Genomic DNA, 20,905 nt, shown 5'->3' with positions numbered 1-20,905 from the left:
CCTGAGCATGTTGGAGATACCAGAACAGTTGGATGCTTTGTGAGGAAAGCTGAAGGCATGGAATGGAACTGGCTCTCCAAAAGGTCACTGTAGATGGAAGTGTTACAGAGTCAGAATTACCCAAGGCTATTGCCACCAAGAACTTTAGATTCTGGACTTGGAGCTGCAGAGTCTGATGTTCACCTTGAGTTTGGGTCTTCTTTGGTCTGAGCTTTCCTTGCTATGTCCTCATTCCTTTTGAAGTGGAAAAGTTTATTCTGTACTATTGAATATTGGAAGCATGTAACTTTTATTTTTATAGTTTTATACATTTAAGAATTTTTTTGAATCTTTGGAGTTTTGAAGAGTTGGGACTGTTAAGATTTAAGATTCTTTTAGGGATCAACTAGATGCATTTTGTATTGACATATCTGTGAACCTTTGAGAACCAAAAATGGAGTTTTGTGATTTTTAAGTTATGTTTTGAGGCTAGAGAGATGGCTCAGCAGTTAAAAGCACTTTCTGTTCTTGCAGAGATACAGGGTTCAGTACTTAGCACTCAAATAAAGGCTCACAACTATCTATAACTCCAGTTCCAAAGGATCCAATACCTTCTTCTGACCTCTACAGGCACTAGGTACACATGATGCACATACAGACATACATGCAGAAAAACACTCATACACATAAAATTAGACAAACATTTTAAAAATCTAGATTCACACCTCATTTTTAAATTGGGTTGTTTATTATTTTCTTGATTTTTTTATTTTTGTTTTTTGAGTTCTTTGTATATTCTGGATATTAATATTCTATTAGATGTGCACCTGCCAAAGATATTCCCATACTATGGGTCTTTCTCTTTACTTGATTATTTCCTCTGCTTTTCAGAAGCAAAGTCTAATGAGTTCCTGTTTGTCAGTTGTTGGCATTAATTCCTGGGCAGATAGTATCCTAGTCAGGAAGTCCCAAATCTTGTAAGAGGGGCCCTTTGTTTTCTTCTAGCAATTTCATTTCAAGTTTCACATTAAGATCTTCATCCACTTGGAGTTGGTTTCTTTTTATGCAAGGTGGCAGACACACGTATAGTTTCATTCTTGTTGAAGGCCAGTCTTTGTCTAGTATGTAGTTCTTGCATCTTTGTCATATATAAGATGGCTATAATTATGTGCTCTTGTCTTCTGATTAAAGAGAAATAAAAATGTCTAAAAAAAAAATCTTTAAACATGATCAGCATCCTTAGAAATTAAGAAAATGCGAATTAAAATTACTTTGAGATTTTGTGTTACCACAGTATGCATTGCTAAGATCAAATAAAAACAAAAACAACTGACGACATTTGTTAGCATGAAAGGGGCGGGGCGGGTGGCTCGTGTACTGTTAGTAGAATTGTAAACTAGTCTGGCCACTCTGGAAATCAGTGTGCAAAATTCTCAAAAAGCTGAAGGCAGATCTACCATATGACCCACATAAACCACTTCTTGGCAAGGACTTGCTGTTCTATTGCACAGATTCCTGCTCAGCCACGCTCTTGGCTGCTCTGTTCACAATAGCCAGGAAATGGAAACGGCCTAAATGCTCCTCAGTTGATGAAAGGATGATGAAAATGTAGTACAGATACCCCACCCACTGTAAAGGGGAAGGAAAACATGGAATGGGTGGAACTAAAGGACATTAGACAGAGCGAGGTAACCCAGACCCAGGAAGATGAGCACCCTGTTGTCTTGTTTGTGGATCCTAGTTATGAATCTTTAGACATGAGTATATGATGTTGAGTAACTGCAGAAATCAGGAATGCAGAAAGGGACCGTGGAGTGAATGGAGGGAGCTCTGGTGAGGAGGACACAGATGCACAGATGTTATGAAGGGGAAATGGGAGGACATTATCCAGGGATGGTGAAAAGAAGGAGAGAGAGAGAGAAAGAGAGAGAGGAGAGGAGAGAGAGAGAGAGAGAGAAGAGAGGAGAGAGGGAAGAAGAGGAGGAGGAGGAAGAGGAGGAAGAAGAGGAGGAGGAGGAAGAAGAAGAGGAAGAAGAGGATGAGGAAGAGGAGAAGAAGGAGGGATAGAGAATACGAGAATACTAAGGATGATATAAGAAGCCAAAGGGAAACATATTAATTCATATTTACTTAAAATACTATATAAAAGTGTGTATATACATATACAAATAATTTAAATGAAGTTACAGTACTTGAAGTGGTAATGCTCCCCCCATCAAGAGCCATAGACTATCTAATAAAAAAACTCGGTACTAGACATAACTTCTTCTAAGTTGTTGGTCAGAGAAGTCTAATATCCCCAAAACAATATAGGGTGTTGTGATCATGCTGTAATTCCAGTTACAATTTGGGTGGGAGAGGCAGAAGAATCCTTGTAACTTTGAGGCCAACTTGGTCTACATAGAAAATTCCCAGGCCAGCCAGGGATTCATGATGACATACATGATTAAACAAACAAAGAAAAAATATAACATATGGTTACATATAACAAAAATCATGTTGTTATTTATTATATAAAACAAAAAATATAGGCATCAAAGTGTAAACTTCTGATGACTAATCTTCATGGTCAACCTGACTGGATTTAGAATCACCAGGAGACACACCTCTGGAGTGTGTTTCAAAGAAGATTAACTGAGGAGGAAGACCCATCCTGAATGTGGGTGGCCTGATCCTGTGAGCTGAGATCCTAGGCTGACTAAAGCAGAGAAAGTGTGCTGAAGGTCAGAGTTCATTGCTCTCTTCAGCCTTCACAAACACAGTGTGACCAGTGCCTCAGACCCCTGCTGCCACAAGCACTTTCTCTCTGACATGTTTCCTACTGTGATCGACCAGACCCTTGACTGTGAGCAGAAATGAACCCTTCTCCCTTAAGTTGCGTTTGTCAGGCATTTTTCACAGAAATGAGAAAAGAAACTAACTCAATAATGAACCATTTTTACAAAGTAAAAAAAGATAAGAAGGCCTACGACTGACTAAGTGGTAATTGGTATTAGAATCCAATAGTGGGTGGTTGGTGGTTGCTGAGTGGTGGTTGGTTGTGTGTGTGTGTGTGTGTGTGTGTGTGTGTGTGTGTGTGTGTGTTTTTTCAAGGTCAAACAGAACACAAAGAGAGCCCATCTATTGTATCAATTGTTTCCATAGAAGAATAAGGTTGGGTACAGAAGCATGGATAGGTGTGGTGGTTTGAGTGAGAATGGCCCCTAGAGGTTCATATATTTGAATACTTGTTCTCTTGTTGGTGGAAGTGTTTAGGAAGGATTGGGAGATATAGCCTTGCTAAAGGAAGTGTGTGACTGGGGCTTGGGGGAACTTAAATTTTCAAAACTCTGCCTCTTTGCTGTGCCTTTCTCCGCCTCTTACTTGTGGATCAAGATGTAGTCTCTCAGCTGCTGCTCCAGCTGCATCCTACTATGCCTTCAGTCTGCCATCATCAACTCTAGGCCTCTGCAACAATAAGCTCAACTAAAGTCTTTCTTTTATCAGTTGCCCTGGTCATAGTGTTATATCAGAACAATAGGAAACCAACTGAAATACCAAGGGGCACGACCTGATTTAACTTAGTACTCTCCCATACTGAGGCCATGACCTGACTTAATTGAGTACTGCCCAGTCCACGTTGTTTTTCATGAGCCATCCAGCCTCCTTGTCTTGAAGTGTTGCTATGCACTACCTCTCCCTACCCCTGAGGGCTCCATAGGGCTCACTCACACTGCCGACCTGGCTCAGGGCCCGGAGGAACCAGAACCACATGCTACTTGAGTTGACTCCCTAGGTCTGGCAGGTTCCAGGCTGATGTGATGGTTGGTCATTGCCTCTCCATTGATCACATGTGGCGACTGAAATGTCTCCAGGACTGCTGATCTCTATCCATAGTACTTTCTTTTGGGGAAAAAAATACAAAGCATACTCTGGAGGACAAATACTACCCCCAGGACATGCTTGAACATCTTCAATGTACTACTACCCTGTTCTATTCCCCTTTTCCCCTCTTAGTGGGCTGTTGTTGAGACTTTAAATCTCCCCTTGCAGTTGCTCCAGATTCTTTGTTAGGTTTTGACCCAGGAACTCCAGGTCGATACAAATCTCACCCCATCTTCTTTCAAGTGTCCCATGTTCATGCCCTGCTGCATGCTTTCACATTTAAGAATGTGATTTAAGTGTTAGGCCAAAACAGAGGCCTGATAAAAACCCATCTTACCTTGGAAAGATCATATCCCAGCACTGGCTCAGCTAAACCACTGAAACCCCATAACAATTTCAAGGTCGTCATTGAGTTAATCCCTTTCTTAACTCTCCAGTAAACATAACCCCGTCCAGCTCAGTGAACTAGACATCAAACATTGACTCTCTTGTAAGCAAATCCCTCAATAATGCTTGTACATTTTTCTTTAAGGTCTCAAGGGAGACCTTAGCTGGTGATAACAAACTGTACCTGTCAATCCATTAGAAACTGCTTTTCCTTGCATCGACTCTGATTTTTCTAAATCATTGGGTTCTCCTTCTCTATAGTACTAACAGTGGTCTCATCCACCCAGAGTCGCCTAGCTTCGCAAACCAGGTTATTTCTTTCTTGTTTAAAAGTCTTTCCTATTTCAAGCTGTTCCAGAGGCACACTGTTTCCTGATTATCATAGTTTCCTGTACTGAGCTATTATTAAAGCCACTGCCTGGGTGCTGAATCATTGATTTGTCCTTCCTCTGTATTAAAGGCAAGATCTGGGGATCTATCCCAAAGCATCTACTTTCTCTTTTCTCACTGCCTGATTCTTCCCATGAGGTCCAAGTTTTTGGATCCCGAGAAAGGCTCTCTAGCAGAGAGCTAGCTTGAGCTCTTTCCCTTGCATGCTGCCAGTTATAATAAATGCCAAGCCAACACCTCCATTCCATCTTCTCCCTTTTCCCACTTCCCTTGCCAAGTCAAAAACCACTGCCAAGGATATCATCTGCATGCCCTTTAAACACTGGAATTCTTCCTTACACAGGCCAGTTCTTTCCAGACAATTTGATTTCAGTTGCATGTCTTATTGCTCAGGGCAGGAGCTAGACAACTGTTACCAGAACCTTCTTATACAGGCTACTTTTGGGGTTTGTATTATATTCTCTAGTCCATCAGTATTTTGGGGGATATCCATGTTGCAACCCCATTTATCAAGGAGGCATGCTATCCTACACCATGTGGAGGATGATATCCACCCCAGATTCCTCCTGGAGATTCTTTACCCTCGGAGGTTATGTTTTATCTGCAGCAGGGGCCACACAACTGCCACTGGAGCAAGGAGGCACACCTTACCACTTGGGAAAATGTAGAAGCATTGGGATTGCTCTTGCGGGTTTTCCACCCCCAGCCTTTGCTGTCTGTCTTATCATCTGTACCAGATGACGTGCTACCACTCCTCCCAGATGCATATTTGGTTCTGCTGTCCCTGCAGTTGTAATGTGTGACTTTTCCTGAGGACACTCGAACCAATATCAATTCACTCAAACAACACTGATGACAAGCCAAAGAAAGGACTCTACCCAAGTCTAGCTCGGCGAATTAATAAGTTTATTGCTGTTTCTTACAGATGCACAAACATCTCAACAGCTATCACTGAAAAGTCCTCCCCAGCGTGAGCTACATACATACAAAAATGAGTAATATAAAACACACCAAAGCTTTATCACTGGCATCCCTGGCCAAGTTGGAGGCAGAAGCTTTACAGAAGAGTCTTTCATTCCCTTATATAACTTTAGAGGAGGAGTCTCATCAGTCATATAAGTTTCAGAAGCTTCTGCTGTCTCCTAGGTTTTATGAATTTCCTGAGTCTTATGAGTTTTCCCCCCAGAAAGGAATGGTTCAATTCAAAGAGATTAGCTAACTACATAATGGTAATGAGAATTTGAAATGGAATGGAAAACTGAAATGAGTTAAGTAATCTTAGTGTTCCCCTAAAAATACATTTCTTATTAGAGACTTTAAATTGTGATTTTTGTACCAAATTGAAAATAATACATTTCATCTTCTTTGTATCTTCTGTATTGGGAGAGATGTTAATATTACATAATACTGGACAAAATGCTATGAGCTATTATTATATTTTGTGGGAAGGAAATGTGAAAGAGGGGAGTTAGGAATACTGATGGTGCCCATTTAGTTAGTCCTTTCCCTGTATTCCCTATCACAAACCATAGAATAACATAGATGTGATGGTGCCCTGTAGCGCACAGCCTCGCCGATAAGGAGAATGCCACACTCAGGATTCTTCTGACAGCATTTATTGAACAGCTCTTCAATATGGTGAGGTGGAGGGAAGGACGCCGAGCTCAGAAAGCCCGCTGTTTAAATAGAGCTTTGTGAGACGTGCAGATCCCTCATTGGCTCAAATCTTTCATCCAATTGTCATACTCGGTTTTCGAGCCATGCGCAGGCGCATTCTCAAGTAAAGCTTCCGTGAAGAACCAGGAAGCAGAAGCCTGCGCCATCTTTTAATGGCAAATGTGGCTCCTCACAGTGCCCAAAACCACTCAGGTTATCTTAGAGCAATGGTTCCCAACCTTCCTAATGCTATAACCATTTAATATAGTTCCTTGTGTTGTAGTGACTCCCAACCATAAAATCTCATTGCTACTTTATAACTGTAATTTTGATACCCTTGTAATATAAAAATTTGTGTTTTCCAAGGGTCTTAAGCAACCCCTGGAAATCTACTTTTAAGAGTCAGTTTGGTTATCACCTTGACCAATATTCCCACCCCTTGCAAGGATAGCTGGCTATTGTAATTACTTTTCTGAACATATTTCTGTAGAAATGCTGCCATGCTTTATGTTTTTATGATTTATTTTTATTTTATGTGTATGTGTGTTTGTTTGCATGTATGTCTGGGTACCACATGTGTGCCTGATATCCACAGGGGTTAGAAGACCACATCAGATCTCCTGGAACTGGAATTTACAGGTGTTTGTGAGCTACCACGTGGGTGCTGGGAATTGAACCTGGGTTTTCTGGAAGAGCAGCCAGTGATCTTAACTTCTGAATCATTTCTCCAGTGCAGATGTTTCTTTTTTAATGTAAATATCTGTCTATTTCCTGCTGCCAAGTAGCAAACAGCCTTCAGGCAGCTGAATGGATGCTTTTAAACACCAGAGACTTTAGGATTTCATTTACTTTTTCCAGTAGTTCTCATCTCCTTCCAATAAATTATACTTTTGTATTTGAGTTAGCTGAAGTAATTTCCTATTATATAGGACCATAGAATCATAATTAATGCATCAGTGTATTGAAACTGAAATAACTGTCTGAACAGAAGGGACTGACTGAAGTCAGAGCTCTTTGAAGCAAACCAAAGAATTCAAAATCCATAACATTTTGTCCAGTACTATTCAGGGCAGGCTGCATTGCTCCTAGGAACTCATTCAGTCTGGTGACTGCAAAGGTGTTCTCTACTGTGGGCCAAGGACAATTCTTTAGGCTTCATTTTGACCTGAAAGCTTTCTTTAAAAGAAAGAAAGAAAGAAAGAAAGAAAGAAAGAAAGAAAGAAAGAAAGGAAGGAAGGAAGAAAGAAAGGAAAAAAGAAAAAACAAGATACATAAAAAATTAAATTATGTATATTGATGGGGTGCTATGTAATGCCCTGACACACATACACACTGTATAATGCTTAATTCAGGTAAAATATATCTATTTCCTCGAGTAGTTGTCATTTTTTTTCTGGTGAAAACTTCTAAAATCCTTCCTACTAATTTTTGAATTATCTAGTATAATATACCTAGATAGAAAATATTCCTGAGATCACGGTCCACTTTTCTCTCTGATTCCACACTTACTAGGCAGCTTTATAATTAAAATTTTAATTCTTGGAAATTAGAAGATTGAGAAGGGAGTAGCCCTGAGGTGGACTGCAGCTGTGTGGCTGAGGTGGACTGCAGCTGTGTGGCTGAGGTGGACAGCAGCTGTGTGGCTGAGGTGGACTGCAGCTGTGTGGCTGAGGTGAACAGCAGCTGTGTGGCTGAGGTGAACAGCAGCTGTGTGGCTGAGGTGGACTGCAGCTGTGTGACTGAGGTGGACTGCAGCTGTGTGGCTGAGGTGGACAGCAGCTGTGTGGCTGAGGTGGACTGCAGCTGTGTGGCTGAGGTGGACAGCAGCTGTGTGGCTGAGGTGAACTGCAGATGTGTGGCTGAGGTGGACAGCAACTGTGTGGCTGAGGTGAACTGCAGCTGTGTGGCTGAGGTGGACTGCAGATGTGTGGCTGAGGTGGACTGCAGCTGTGTGGCTGAGGTCTATAGTAGCTGTAGCCATCTGGACAGCCCACATCTATGGTCTCAGTATGGCAAGTGTTACAGTGTTCCCTGGCAGGGAAGTCTTGTCCTTTTAAAGACTGTCCTAGGTGAACTTATCTTTGAATTTACCAATGTTTCCCTAGATTTCTCTCTTCCTCTCTGCTGGATTCATTTTGTAACAATATGCAGTCACCCACTACTGGTGATATGGCCAAGACCTGCATTCTTTGCAATTACGAAGGTTTAGACAATAAACAAAACCCAACTAAAGAGTAGTAGGGGCATCTACTTTTGTAGAATAAAAAGTGTTTGCTAAGCAAACAAATGCATTAAACACTAACTCACCATGTTGCCTGAAGCCACAGGGGCACATGCAGTTGCTGGCTCTCTACCCTGTCTGTCCCTGGCCTCTTTCACTCTGCCCATGCTTTCTAAAATTTCTCTAAAGACAAGGAAATGTAGTATTGTAGTCTTCCTGCAATAACCTTACATTTTCTCTGATTTATTTTTTCAAGTAAATCATTTGCAAGTGTTGATTGTTCTACTGTGATTGGTATTAGGTTGGTTGCAAAACATCACTGTGTCCTATTGAGATATAAATCCTGGAAGTATAATGTTTGTGCTAATTATTAACTAAATTTAGAAGAGTTTTCTAATGGTTTTATAATTACTATTATCAATTTATCATTTTCTTGTCAGTTTGAACAAGAGGTACAGAACCCTAATTTTGTAGTTGCAAGAATGAACTAAAGTAACCAGCTGAAAACTGATAAATTATTACCGTTATCTAGAAGTTTCTGTTTATTTTTAATTTTTTTTTTTTTGAGACAGGATTTCTCCATGCAGCCCTAGCTGTTCTGAAACCTGACTTTGTAGTCCTGGCTGGCCCCAGACTCACAGAGATCTGCCTGCCTCTACCTCACAAGTACTGGGATTCCAGGCAGGAGCCACCACACATGGCTCTACTATCTAGAAGTTTTTTTCTCTTACATTCACTTTGCAGGTTTGAACCAGTTTTTCCAGTTGGAATATATAAAGCATTACTAAGTACTAAAAGTTTTGAGAAACCAGAATCAACTGGTAGTAAATTTTGGTTGTTCTAAGATGTTTTCAGTTCTACAGGGCTTAATCTTTCAGCTATGGCTCTAATGCAAATTACAATGCCAGGCAAAACTCGGAGCTGTCTTCTTTTAATACTTGACCTGTGATTTTTTGCCTGTAGAATAACAGACCTATTTCTGAAAAAGTATTTTTTCCTGCCAATGTCATACAGAACACACACAAATTAGGCCCTAAAGTTTAGAGTAATATGCTATTCTGATTATGCCAGCACCTAGGGTTTGCGCACTGTAAAGTCTTTGAAAATGCTTCTATGAGTTTTCATCCTACATGCAAGGAATTGCCTAGGAACAGAGAAATGAATTAAAGATAGCACAACTCCCTTGCTTAACATTTCCTATTTTTTGGAGGTTTGTTTTGCAACTTTAATGTTATTAATCTACACAAGCTTTTTACTTTTCATTCAGAATTTATATCAGAATCAAGCTAATAAATTAAAGATGAGTTAGTTCATTGTTGGGTGGTTTAACATAGACCTAGTATGTTAATCCTGATGTGCTTGCTACTAGGGTTTTAAAATTTTTATTATTATTATTTTTTCTGCCTTGTAGCTGTGGTTTAGGCAGCAGCAATAAATCAGAACAAAAGAATGAAGATATTGGGGCTTTAGGGAAAACATGTATTAGAAAAAAATTGGCTTGGCACTAAGGGCTGTATTGCATTAAGATGAATTTTAGAGATACAGGGGTAAGAAAATGCAGACAAATAAATTGTATAAATAATCTGAGAAATAGCAAGTCTGTACAGACCCCAAGTAACCCTGTAAGCTACCATCAACGGGACTTTCTAATTCCTGTCCAAACAGACCAAACAGGTACAGAGGACTTAAATAGCCAGGAGAAATGGGCACATGGCTAACGCTAAGAAAGTGGGAGGAGCAGATAAAGCTCTTTAAAATAGCCCCAAGGATTGGCATAATAGAAGTCAGCGTGGGGCCTGACATAGCATCTTCTGTGAATAGGGCTTTATTGCCACTTCAGGCACTGATAGTGCAGACACATGTTAGCAACCAAAACCCAGGAGCCTCACAGCACAACTCCTGCCTGAAAAATACACATCTCTGATCCAGGGAATTCACATTGGCAGCCTGAAGCCAGGGGGCACAGGAAGACACTGTTCAAATAAATGACTGAGGGTATGAATAGAAGACACCTTCATGGAAGGTTGATAGGAACAAGATGGGACAGCAGGATGCAAGGGAGTACAGAAGAACAGGATCAACAAAGGGGCCTCTGCTTAGGCGCCTACATGGTACCTGAGCTCAGAGAACCCCATGTATTAGAAGAGATTTCATTGTCAACGAGAGCTTCTAAGCCTTGTAGATGACTGCTTTTGTGAGCCCTGAGCTTGCTTTTGTGGTTTACACATGCCTTTCTTGTCTCTAGTACTTTAACATGATCTGGTCCAAGCACACCTCACTGCAGAGGGCAGACACTGTGCCTATTCTTGTCTTCGATGTTCCCTAAGCTCTCTTCTTTTCTGCTCACTTGACCAGCTATTCTCTGATTCTGCGTCCCATCTTCTTCAGGCCCTGATCCTAACTGGACCCTATACCTCAATGACATTTCCCTTATTTTTTTTTTCCTGTGCTTGGGTTTGAGTCCAGAGCCTTGTGCATGCTTGACACACTTTGCAAATCCCCCTCCTGAGTTATTCCAGCAAGGTGTACTAACAGAACATCTGTGATAAGATACTTTGTTTCTGGTTGGTAGTAACCTTAATGATAACGACATTATCCCAGTCAGCCTAGCTCAGCTCTTGTATCATTAAAGATGATACCTGAAATGGTGGCGCACACCTTGTAGTTCCACCTTGAACTACATTCCAGAACTTGGTAGAATGAGGCAGGAGGATTGGAAGTTCAAGGCAGCCTAGAATATGTCTCAATAAATAGATAAGAAAGCTGGGCAGTGGTGGCGCATGCCTTTGAGGCAGGCAGATTTCTGAGTTTGAGGCCATCCTGGTCTACAGAGTGAGTTCCAGGACAGCCAGGGCTACACAGAGAAAACCTGTCAATAAAATATTGATGTATAAAATATACACAGAGAAAACCTATCTATCGATCGATAGATCGATAGATAGATAAAAAGAAAAAATTGGGGGAAGAGTAGGATATTTTATTGGCATCGTGAGTTTGCAATAGTTGAGGGCAGGCGAAGGTAATCACTTGTGTGATCTCTTTCTTTTACCTCTTTTATTTTAAAAAGTTAAGCATTTCTATTTATTTATGATGGTGGTGTATCCATGCCACAGTGGAAACCAAGTGACAACTTGCAAGAGGCAGTTCCCTTCTGATGTCTGACTTCCAGGGATTGCACTCAGATCATCAGGCTTAGCAGCAGGCGCCCATCCACTCCGAACCATCTCGCCAGCCTTACCTTTACCTTTTAATCAGTGGAGAGCAAAGCACGGACTTTGACTTCAAAATTCATGATAATCCAAGTGGTTAAGTGTAAAGTTAGAATGTTCAGTAGCAGGGGAAAGATGTGATTAGAAATCAGTAACAGAGAATTTACACATCAGCCCAGGATTTCTTGAAAAAACAAAAGAATGTTGATTGGTGCAAAAATTCAAAAGTAGATGAGAAAGCTCACTGCCAGCCAAGGCGGCCAGGGCTCCTGTACAGCTTACTCATCAAAGCTGGAGAGTTAGACTTGAGCTCCTGTGGGGTCTCTGAGGTTCTGCCTCAGACAAAAGAGAAGGTGAAATTGTTTTATAGCTCAGGTAGTAGTGTGCAGCTGCCCAGCACTTGGAAAGGGAACTCCCACCCTATGCCTAGCTTTCACTGGGCTTTTTGAGTTCCTTCCTGTGGAGTGATATGTATCCCCACGATCTTGAGCAACATTCTGGGTGAATCTAAACTCTAACAATGTATTTCTTGGCTTGAGAATGGACAGTGAGATACTGTTTGCACGAGGAGCTGAAGCCTGTGCTCCCCAACCAGACTGTGGCTAACACCAGGCTGTTTCCAGCCTCTGATCAAATGCTAGCTTCATTTTAATACTGCACCGTCAGTACTTTATGATTTGTCCTCCCGCCACTTTCCTCTCCCAAATCTCTCTTGCATAAATGATTTACTATTTGTCCCTAAAGCCGAAGATTTTATGCCTTGTCTCTTTCGATAAGAGGATACTGCGGCTGCTTTCCTTTTGTGCTGTGGATGGTTTTTATTTTGTTAATTCAAAGTTCAGCAGAGTAGCTAGTTCAGTGAAGAACAGAAAACGTAAGGTTAGCCATTGCAATGGCTACGACAGTCAATCTTCTCTGGCCTATTGTTAATAGTACCCTGTTGAATTTGCTCTCCTAGCATAAGTTAGCAAAGTGTGTTTCTTAAAATAGGTTTTTTTTACATGTTCTTAGCTCTCCAAACTAAACGCATTAACGACAGGGCACTTAAGGTATTTAAGATTAAGTTAAGAATGGAAACTTTTAAGTCTTAAAGGATGGAATTTTTTTCATTTTTTTAAAAAAAATGGAAGCAATTCTTTCTGGATGTATCCTCATGTAAGAATGTGGAGTTCTATATTTAAAATGGGATTATGAGATTTAAATTTCTCTCCAGTTTCTTTTTAAGGTGGCACTTGGTATATTAATGAATCACACAAAAGGTATATGCTATAGTTCTTTGTTGGAGGAGTCAGTAGAGTAACCCAAAAGATACAAAACTAAAACAAAATAATCAACAAACTTACTAACTTAATCAACAAACTTACCAAGTTTATTTACCCAGATAGTACAGAAGTGTTGTCCAAACTCAAGAGCAATCTCTGAGGTCTCTTCCATACTTACTGTTGCAGAAGAGGCCTGAGCCCTTGAAATGTCTTTGTCTGTCATAACCTGAGTTCTCAAAGAGCAGCCAGTGTTCTTAACCACTGAACCACCTTTCCAGCCCATTTTTGGGCTGTGTTCCAACAGTGATGCTTGGATTTAAAGGGGGTTGGCATTTGGAAATGAATAAAGTATTAGCTACTTTTCTCATTGCTGTGGCCAAATACTTGACCCCCCAAAACAAAACACAACGCCAACTCAACTCAGGGCACAAAAGGTTTATTTTGGCTGAGTGTTGAAGAGTACATTGTCTGTCATGATGAGAAAGGCAAAAACCAGCCCTCAGATACCTCAACAAAATCTAATAATAGATACAAGAACACCTTGGAGAAACCCTGAGCGAGCCTATTCTGCATGGCTCATATGAAAGATGTAAAAGGTCCTGGGGAATTTTTCCCCCAGTAGAAACATTGTCAACCTAGGCCAAAAGAAACAGTATGAAAAGAAAAAGCCATCAATTCTCAAGATCCACAAATAGGAAACAGGCTGAAGTTATATAGTCACAAGTATGCTTTTCTTTTCAATAAAACAGGCAAGAAGACATTGGTTCTTAAGAACCATGTGCTGCTGAGGGTAGTTCCCAGGCCTTGAAATCTAACAGCATTTTCTCAGTGCATTTAAAATTAGCTCAGGACTCTTTTTTTTTTTTTTTTTTTCTCCCTGTTTATCTTCTTCCTTTTGGAGCTGTAATGCCTGTAATTGTTCTGGCTTATCTCACCATTATATTTTCAGAGCTAACAACTTGTTTTCTAGTTTTCTAGGTCTGCAGACAGAGAAAACATGTATTTTAATAAGGATTACAGCCAGAACCTAACTCTAATCTGGCTTAGATGACCTAGATTAAAAAGGGAAGTGAGTATAACAGGAAAGAGAGAGGTAAGAAAACCTACAATTAAAATGTACATTTTTCTAGTTCATTCTTATAATCCCAGCCTTTAGATGGCAGAGACAGGAAAATACCCCAAGTTCAAGGTCAACCTAGTCTACACACAGAGCGCTCGACCAGCCAGGGACACATAGTGAAACCCTGCCTCAAGAAGTCTTCTACTTTGATTAGAAAAGGGTCTTTTTTGCAGTGTGTAGTGGTTAGTGAGGGACACATAACTAGTCAAAGTACTGAGAGTAAAGAACTCAGTGCTCAGCTCTGGGTGCTCTACAACCACCTCTCCCCATCCATCCATTGAAGAAGATGGGCAGAAGGAACATAAGAGATGAGGAGGAGCACTGTGGAATTCTGTTCTCTGGACACAACGTGACTGTTGCACACTGATGTTCACAGTTCATAGCACTTGTGGTTACCTGGACCAGATCAAGGCAGTTACAATTCCAGCACAGATGGTGGAGGGGCTCCACCCCACAGAATAATCTGTTGCTGGCCAATGACTGCTGAGGGTGGGAGAGCCACTCTCCTTTGGGGATGTGGTTGCTGGCAGGTTGCTTGGTTAGCCTCAAGCCCTGTACCTCACTAATTGAACTCAGAGGTTTATTAATAAGCAAAAGTAAAAATGAAATGAGAAGAGGACACGAATCTGGGAGGGATGGGGTCTGGGAGGATGGGCTCTGGGAGGATGGGGTCTGAGAGGATGGGCTCTGGGAGGATGGGGTCTGGGAGGATGGGCTCTGGGAGGATGGGGTCTGAGAGGATGGGCTCTGGGAGGATGGGGTCTGGGAGGGATGGGGTCTGGGGGGGATGGGGTTGAGGCACTGGGGGAAGTGAGAGTTAGGTTCATAGAGAGATGTGAACAATATGCATTTCATAAACACATGGATCTTTCAAAGAGTAAGAAAAATTGTTACAATAATCACTTTTATATTTAATGATTTTTGCACTTATTCAAAGCACTATATGTAAATATATAGTTATTTGTATGTGGGTAATTGTTACTGTTAGAGATTAGCATATATGCAAATCTAAAATTACCATCTTTTCAAAGTTTTCTTTTCTCTTCAGAATAAAAATGAAGATCTCAATAATCTTTACCTATAAAAAGACTTGCTATAAGCCTGCATTTTACTAACGGTATTCTGATTATCAATTAACATAAAGTAGCTTACATACAACTCTAGTATAATTTAGACTAAAGAAGGCAAAATAAATCTAGCAACATTATCCCACCTTATAGAAGAGAAAATAATTATAGGAGGAACAGGAAGGCTTGTCTGTAGGAGAATCAACAATTAGTGATTGATCTGGAAGGAAACACAAGTTTCTTGATCTGAGCTCCTGCCTAGTATACTAGCTATTGCTATATGTGCTTTAATTATGTATAACATTTCCATTGAATACTAAAGCATTAAAATTCAAATGGTAAAAGCTAAAAGCTTTCCCTAAAATTATCAGGAACAAGGCAAGAGTGCCTACTCTCTGACTGTAGGAAATCCTAGCCAAAGCAATCAGGCAAGAAAAAGAAATAAGAGACATTCAACGAGAAAAAGAAAAAACAAAATTGCTCTGATTTTTTTCCTACAGAAAAATAGATTTACCATATGATAAAGAAAGCATACTTCTGGGTATTCTGTACCCAAAAAGTAGTTAAATCATGAGAGAGCTATGGACACGCCTGTATTTTCATATTATCCACAGTAACCAAGAGGTAAAAGTCATGTAAATGCCCATCAGCGATTAGTGGATAAAGAAGCTGTGGTACTCAGTGAGGAGGAAAGGTGGAAGATGGTACCTGTACCAACCGCTGTGCTGTCTCGGACATAACTTGGTGATCTTTTAAAAGCAGCTATCCTGTGAAGAGGTGATAACAGAGAGCAGTGACAAAGAAAGGGTGTGCATGCTTGCTGAACAGTACAAGAAGGGCCAGGCCCTGTTCTAGCGCTCAGCCCCAGGCCTACATTCCCAAAGTGGAGTGGGAGCTAAAAGTCTGAATCTCAGCTCAAACAAGGAGAGAGCGCTTCAGAATACTTCCACTCCACGCTCATTGATGGATAATTTACAGAGGAGAGACAGAGAGTCAGAGACAGAGACAGACTGCACCAGCAGAATCCAATGGGGGCGGGGAGCAAAAGAGGTTTAAAAGGAGACTAGGAGGGGTGGGCAATATTTGGGATGTAAATAAATAAAATAATTAATTAATTAAAAAATCACAACCAGCACCATCTAAACACACAGAGATCATGTAGTCTGTATACCACAGTTAGTAGGAAAATCCTCCTCCTGGCATTCTGTTGCAGCAGTGGTGAGAAGCCTCTTTTTAATAAAGACCCTGCTGAGTCAGCAGATAGAAGGCTCTAGACGCTCCCACCACTGCACAGCCCAGTCTGGTAACCCAGGCAACCGTCAGACAGCTATCCTCTGAGTCATGGCTTGCAAAATAGTCCCTCTAGACAGTGCAGACTGAGTCAGGGCTGCCTAATACTCTATTCGGTGGTCTGCTGTACTCTGAAGAGAGGCTCCCTTACCTCCCCCGTGAGTAGCGACACTACATAGCCACTAGAGCACACACCAGTGGAATGCTTGCTGTCTCATACTTAGAGGCTGACATGACCTTAGGTCATAATATCCCCAGCCTGGCTCCTGAGCCACATCATCTGAGTAGAGAGGAAATAACACAAAAATTAGAAGACACCAAGCCAAAGACAGAAAGGCACTTGGCATAGAGATGAGACCGACATCTGCACTCAGACAAGTGACAGCTTCAAGACTCTGCACCTCTGGGGTGTGGCCACATAGATACAGTGTCCACTGCACATCTGGGCCTTACTGTACCAAGACAGCCTGTATCTGTGCACACAAGTAGCTACACAGATACAGTTTGCACTGCACACTTTGCCAGTGACTGTCCCAAGACAGTCCGCATATGCACACACAAGTGACAGCACAGAAACCTTGCACTTAATGTGGGTGAATGACCACACAGACACTGTTTAACATTTAATTCTAATTTTACAAGCTTCATTGAACTCTACTGTTTTCTCCATTCTCTTTTTGTCTCTCTGTCTCTCTGTCTCTGTCTCCGTCTCTGTGTCTCTCTCTTTCTCTCTTTCCATTTTCAAAGACAGACTCTCACAAAGGGCTCTCCCAACTCTGGTCTGGGGTTTAGGATCTCCGTGTCTCAGCCTCCTGAATGCTGGGATGGGTTTAGACCACCAAGTGCTTTGCCCCTTTCTCATTCCTTCTGCCTTTAACTGGACCTGCCTTATTGCCTCTCTGCCTCTTTATTGTTCCCCTATGGTCTTTCCCTATTGCTGTAATACTAAGAACTAGTTTTATTCAGTGTGACTTCTCCCCATTTCTACCTTACTATATACCATGCTACCCTGTCTCTATGTCTCAAGAGTTATAGGGCAGCTGTTTTTGATTGGATCCTGCTGTACTCTCATGGAGGCCTATCCATCAGCAGTGGTTACTTACGCAGTCAGTATTCTATCTTCAAGTAGAGCTGGAAATCATGGCTAAGCACGTGAGCTAAAGGTTGAACTATGGAGCTCTACAGCCAGTCAGTTAAGAAAGACAGGCACCTCAACCCTGCTTACAACCTATTTCTATCTGAACATGTTAAATACGGCAATGGAAATAATATGGGTAACCAAAATAATCAACTCCTGGCCTAATCCCAGTTGTCCAAGTTCCATTGCAGAAACATAAAAAATACGAAAATTTTAAAAATTAAATGACAATATGATTTCTCAAAAAAAAAAAAAAAACCTACCAGTTTTCTACCAATGGATTCTAATAAAAGTGAATTAGATGATATTCTGGACAAATAATTCAGAAGAATGATTTTAAGAATATTCAATAAAATAAAAAGGTACAAACTCCTAAATTAATTAATAAAACACAAATAAATAGCTGAATGAAATAAGGATGTCAATATAGGACATGAAAGATTAACTCAATAAGAAATACAAATACTGAGGAAAATCTAAATTGAAGTTTCTGGAAATGAAAACTATCAAATAAAAGCTCAGTGAAAAGCCTTATCAGTAGAATAGATCAAGTGGGAGGCAAGCTATCCCAGCCTGAAGACAGAATAGATTAATTTTAGGATGTTCAGACAATGACAAAGATAAAATAATAGGAATTTATGAACAGAACGTATGTAATCTATAAGTCATCATGAAAGGACCAGACATGTGATTTATGAAAATCTTATCAAATATAATAAAATTGAAATAGTGTCTTGAATGGTATCTGATTAAAACAGTGAATTAAAAGCAAATAACAGAATGGCAAGATGGCTCAGCAGGTAAAGACACCATTGCCTGACAACCTGAGCTTGAACCTCAGGATCTACGTGGTGGATGGGGAGTACTGAGTTTTACGAGTTGTCTAGCCATACAAGTGCCATGGAAGTCATACTTACACACACGCACACACACACACATATGCATATACACACATGCACACACACTCACACATATGCATATACACACATGCACATACACTTGCATACACTTGCACACACACATGTACACACATGCACACACATGTACATACTGAACAAATAAAAATGTAACTAAGAATTTTTTCTCTTTTTAAAAACTTTATATCAATTCTTTGTGAATTTCATATCATACACCCACTTGTCTCCTTGTCTCTCTATATCTACCCTCCACCCTCGCAACTTTTCCCCAAAAGAAAACAAGCAAATCTCACCATGAAAACTGTGGTGTGTCACACAGTATACCCCTTTATTCAAACACCTTTTCTTGCAAATAGTCATTGGTCTGGTTCTGGGCCTCTGGGTCTGCTACACTATCAGTACCGGATCCTCACTGGGACTCCTCTTGGATATCCTGTTATTGCCCTGTGTCTTAGAGATCCTGCAGCTTCGTGTCCTTCAGTGGTTCATAGATGGGGTAGATGTTGGGGTGGGTCAACTCAGAGCCCTGGATCTAGGCCTGGGTGGAAGCTGAGTTGGTCAGACTGACAGCTCTCCCAAGCCTACACCAAGGCCAGCTCTACTGTGCTGCCCATGCAAGGTACAGGGCCTGCTCTCCTGACTGCTTCAGTGGGCAAAGCAGGGGCAGGTTACAGGGGTGGGGCAGCCCACCCACTCTCATGCTCTTGGGGCCAGCTTTCCCACACAGCCCAGGTGAGGGCCAGGGCCATCTCTCTCTATCCAATGCCATACCATCACAAGGCCAACAAGGGATGTCTGCACGAGCCACAGACATCAACATGAACCCCTGCTGCTCCAGGGTCATGGACCCAGGCACAGCCCTTGGCAGTAGCATGGGACCTCACCATGTCCTTAGATCCTCAGATGGCATTGCCAGCTACTCACAGCAGGCTGACCCTCACTACCCGGGAGTTTCCAGCCCCACCTCTCTTCACTGTACACACATCATTCTGCTTTGCTCTCTATTCCATCTCTCCACCACTTACTTGCTTAACTTACTGGTGTGGTGCCCTGGGTCTCTGAGTATCTTCCTCTGGGCACCAAGTGAGGGTTGTCAAGGATATATGTTTTAAAATAAAGTTAAATAAAACAAAACCACAACATACTGGAAACTGTGGGATACAAATAAAATTAGATTTAAGAGGAAAATTTATAGTTATAAATTCCTACCTTAAAACGACCAGAAAGCCAGGTATGTTGGCACATGCTTTTAATTCCCTCACTCAGGATCAGAGATAGGCAGATCTCTTTGAGTTCCAGGTCAGCCTAGTTTACATAGTGAGTTCCAGGACAGGCAGAGATACATAGTAAGACTGTCTCAAAAAAAAAAAAAAAAATCAAAGAGGCTTGAAGATGGTTCAACAGATAAAAGCATGTACTCCTCTTGAAGAGGACCTATGTTCAGTTCCCAGCACCCACAGCAGGTCTTACAACCACCTATAATTCCAACTCTAGGGGAAGCTGGTGCCTCTGACTTCTTCAGGCACCTCTACTCAAATGTACACATTTCTCTCTCTCTCTCTCTCTCTCTCTCTCTCTCTCTCTCTCTCTCTCTCTCTCTCTCTCTCTCTCTTTCTCTCTTACACAATTAAAATAAAACAGAAACTATGGGTTGCCAAATAAAAAGCCCAGTGGTAGGTATGGGATGCCTTCTCTCAGTGATGTTCAGGAGTATCAGAGAGTTCCAAGAACAAAACAAACTTGCTGGTATTCCTTGTCGTCCATGAGAATTTGATGGTAAGATTCTATTGCTGAAGACTACACATGCACTGATCAGAGTACATGGGAAATAAAGTTGGTACTGACCAGGACGCTTCCGTCCTGCCTGCTGGCTTTCATAGAACCAGTAGGTGATAAGCAGCCGTAACCACGAGCCTTTCCCAAATAATGACACCTAGACTATTTACTTAAAGCTTTTAGCCACAGAGCTAGGTATTGTTTCCCACCAGCTCTTAGTCCAATTACCCCATTTACACTAATCTAAGTTCTGCCACATGGCTGGTTAGTTACCTATCTTCCCTTCCTAGCCTGTTTCCTCCTCTGTGTCTGTCTGGCTAATTCTCTCACTCCTTCCCAGAGTTTTTGTCTGTGTCCAGAAATCCCACCTTACTATTCTGCATTTTCCTGTAGGCCATAGGCTTCTTATTTTAATCAATCAGAAGGTGCCTTAGGCAGGCGAGGAAGAACAAAGTCAAATCTTCACACATTGTACAAAAACATCACTCCAATAGCAGGCTGCTGGACGCTGGCATCAACCGTCTTACTGAGCTGTAAACTCTGTGAACTACAATAAATGGCCAACAGGGAGAGATATGCTCCTGGATGCAATCGTAGCAGGTGTTATGGGATAGTGGGATAGCCAATAA

The 20,905-nt window shown here is 41.3% G+C and overlaps 1 long non-coding RNA gene across 2 annotated transcripts in view; it reads right to left on the bottom strand.

The window, feature by feature from the left end:
* Positions 1–763: 763 nt before the first annotated feature.
* Positions 764–20,905, bottom strand: part of LOC143443041 (uncharacterized) — a 51,402-nt gene continuing 31,260 nt past the window's right edge. For both annotated transcript variants that reach the window (XR_013111730.1, XR_013111728.1), the window contains exon 4: positions 764–1,160. This is a non-coding gene — a long non-coding RNA (uncharacterized LOC143443041). The remainder of the gene's footprint in view (positions 1,161–20,905) is intronic.

Source organism: Arvicanthis niloticus, chromosome 7, assembly GCF_011762505.2.
Source record: "Arvicanthis niloticus isolate mArvNil1 chromosome 7, mArvNil1.pat.X, whole genome shotgun sequence".
Taxonomy (NCBI): Eukaryota; Metazoa; Chordata; class Mammalia; order Rodentia; family Muridae; genus Arvicanthis; species Arvicanthis niloticus.
The sequence above is the reverse complement of the archived record's forward strand: the minus strand, read 5'-3'. Positions and strand labels throughout refer to the sequence as shown.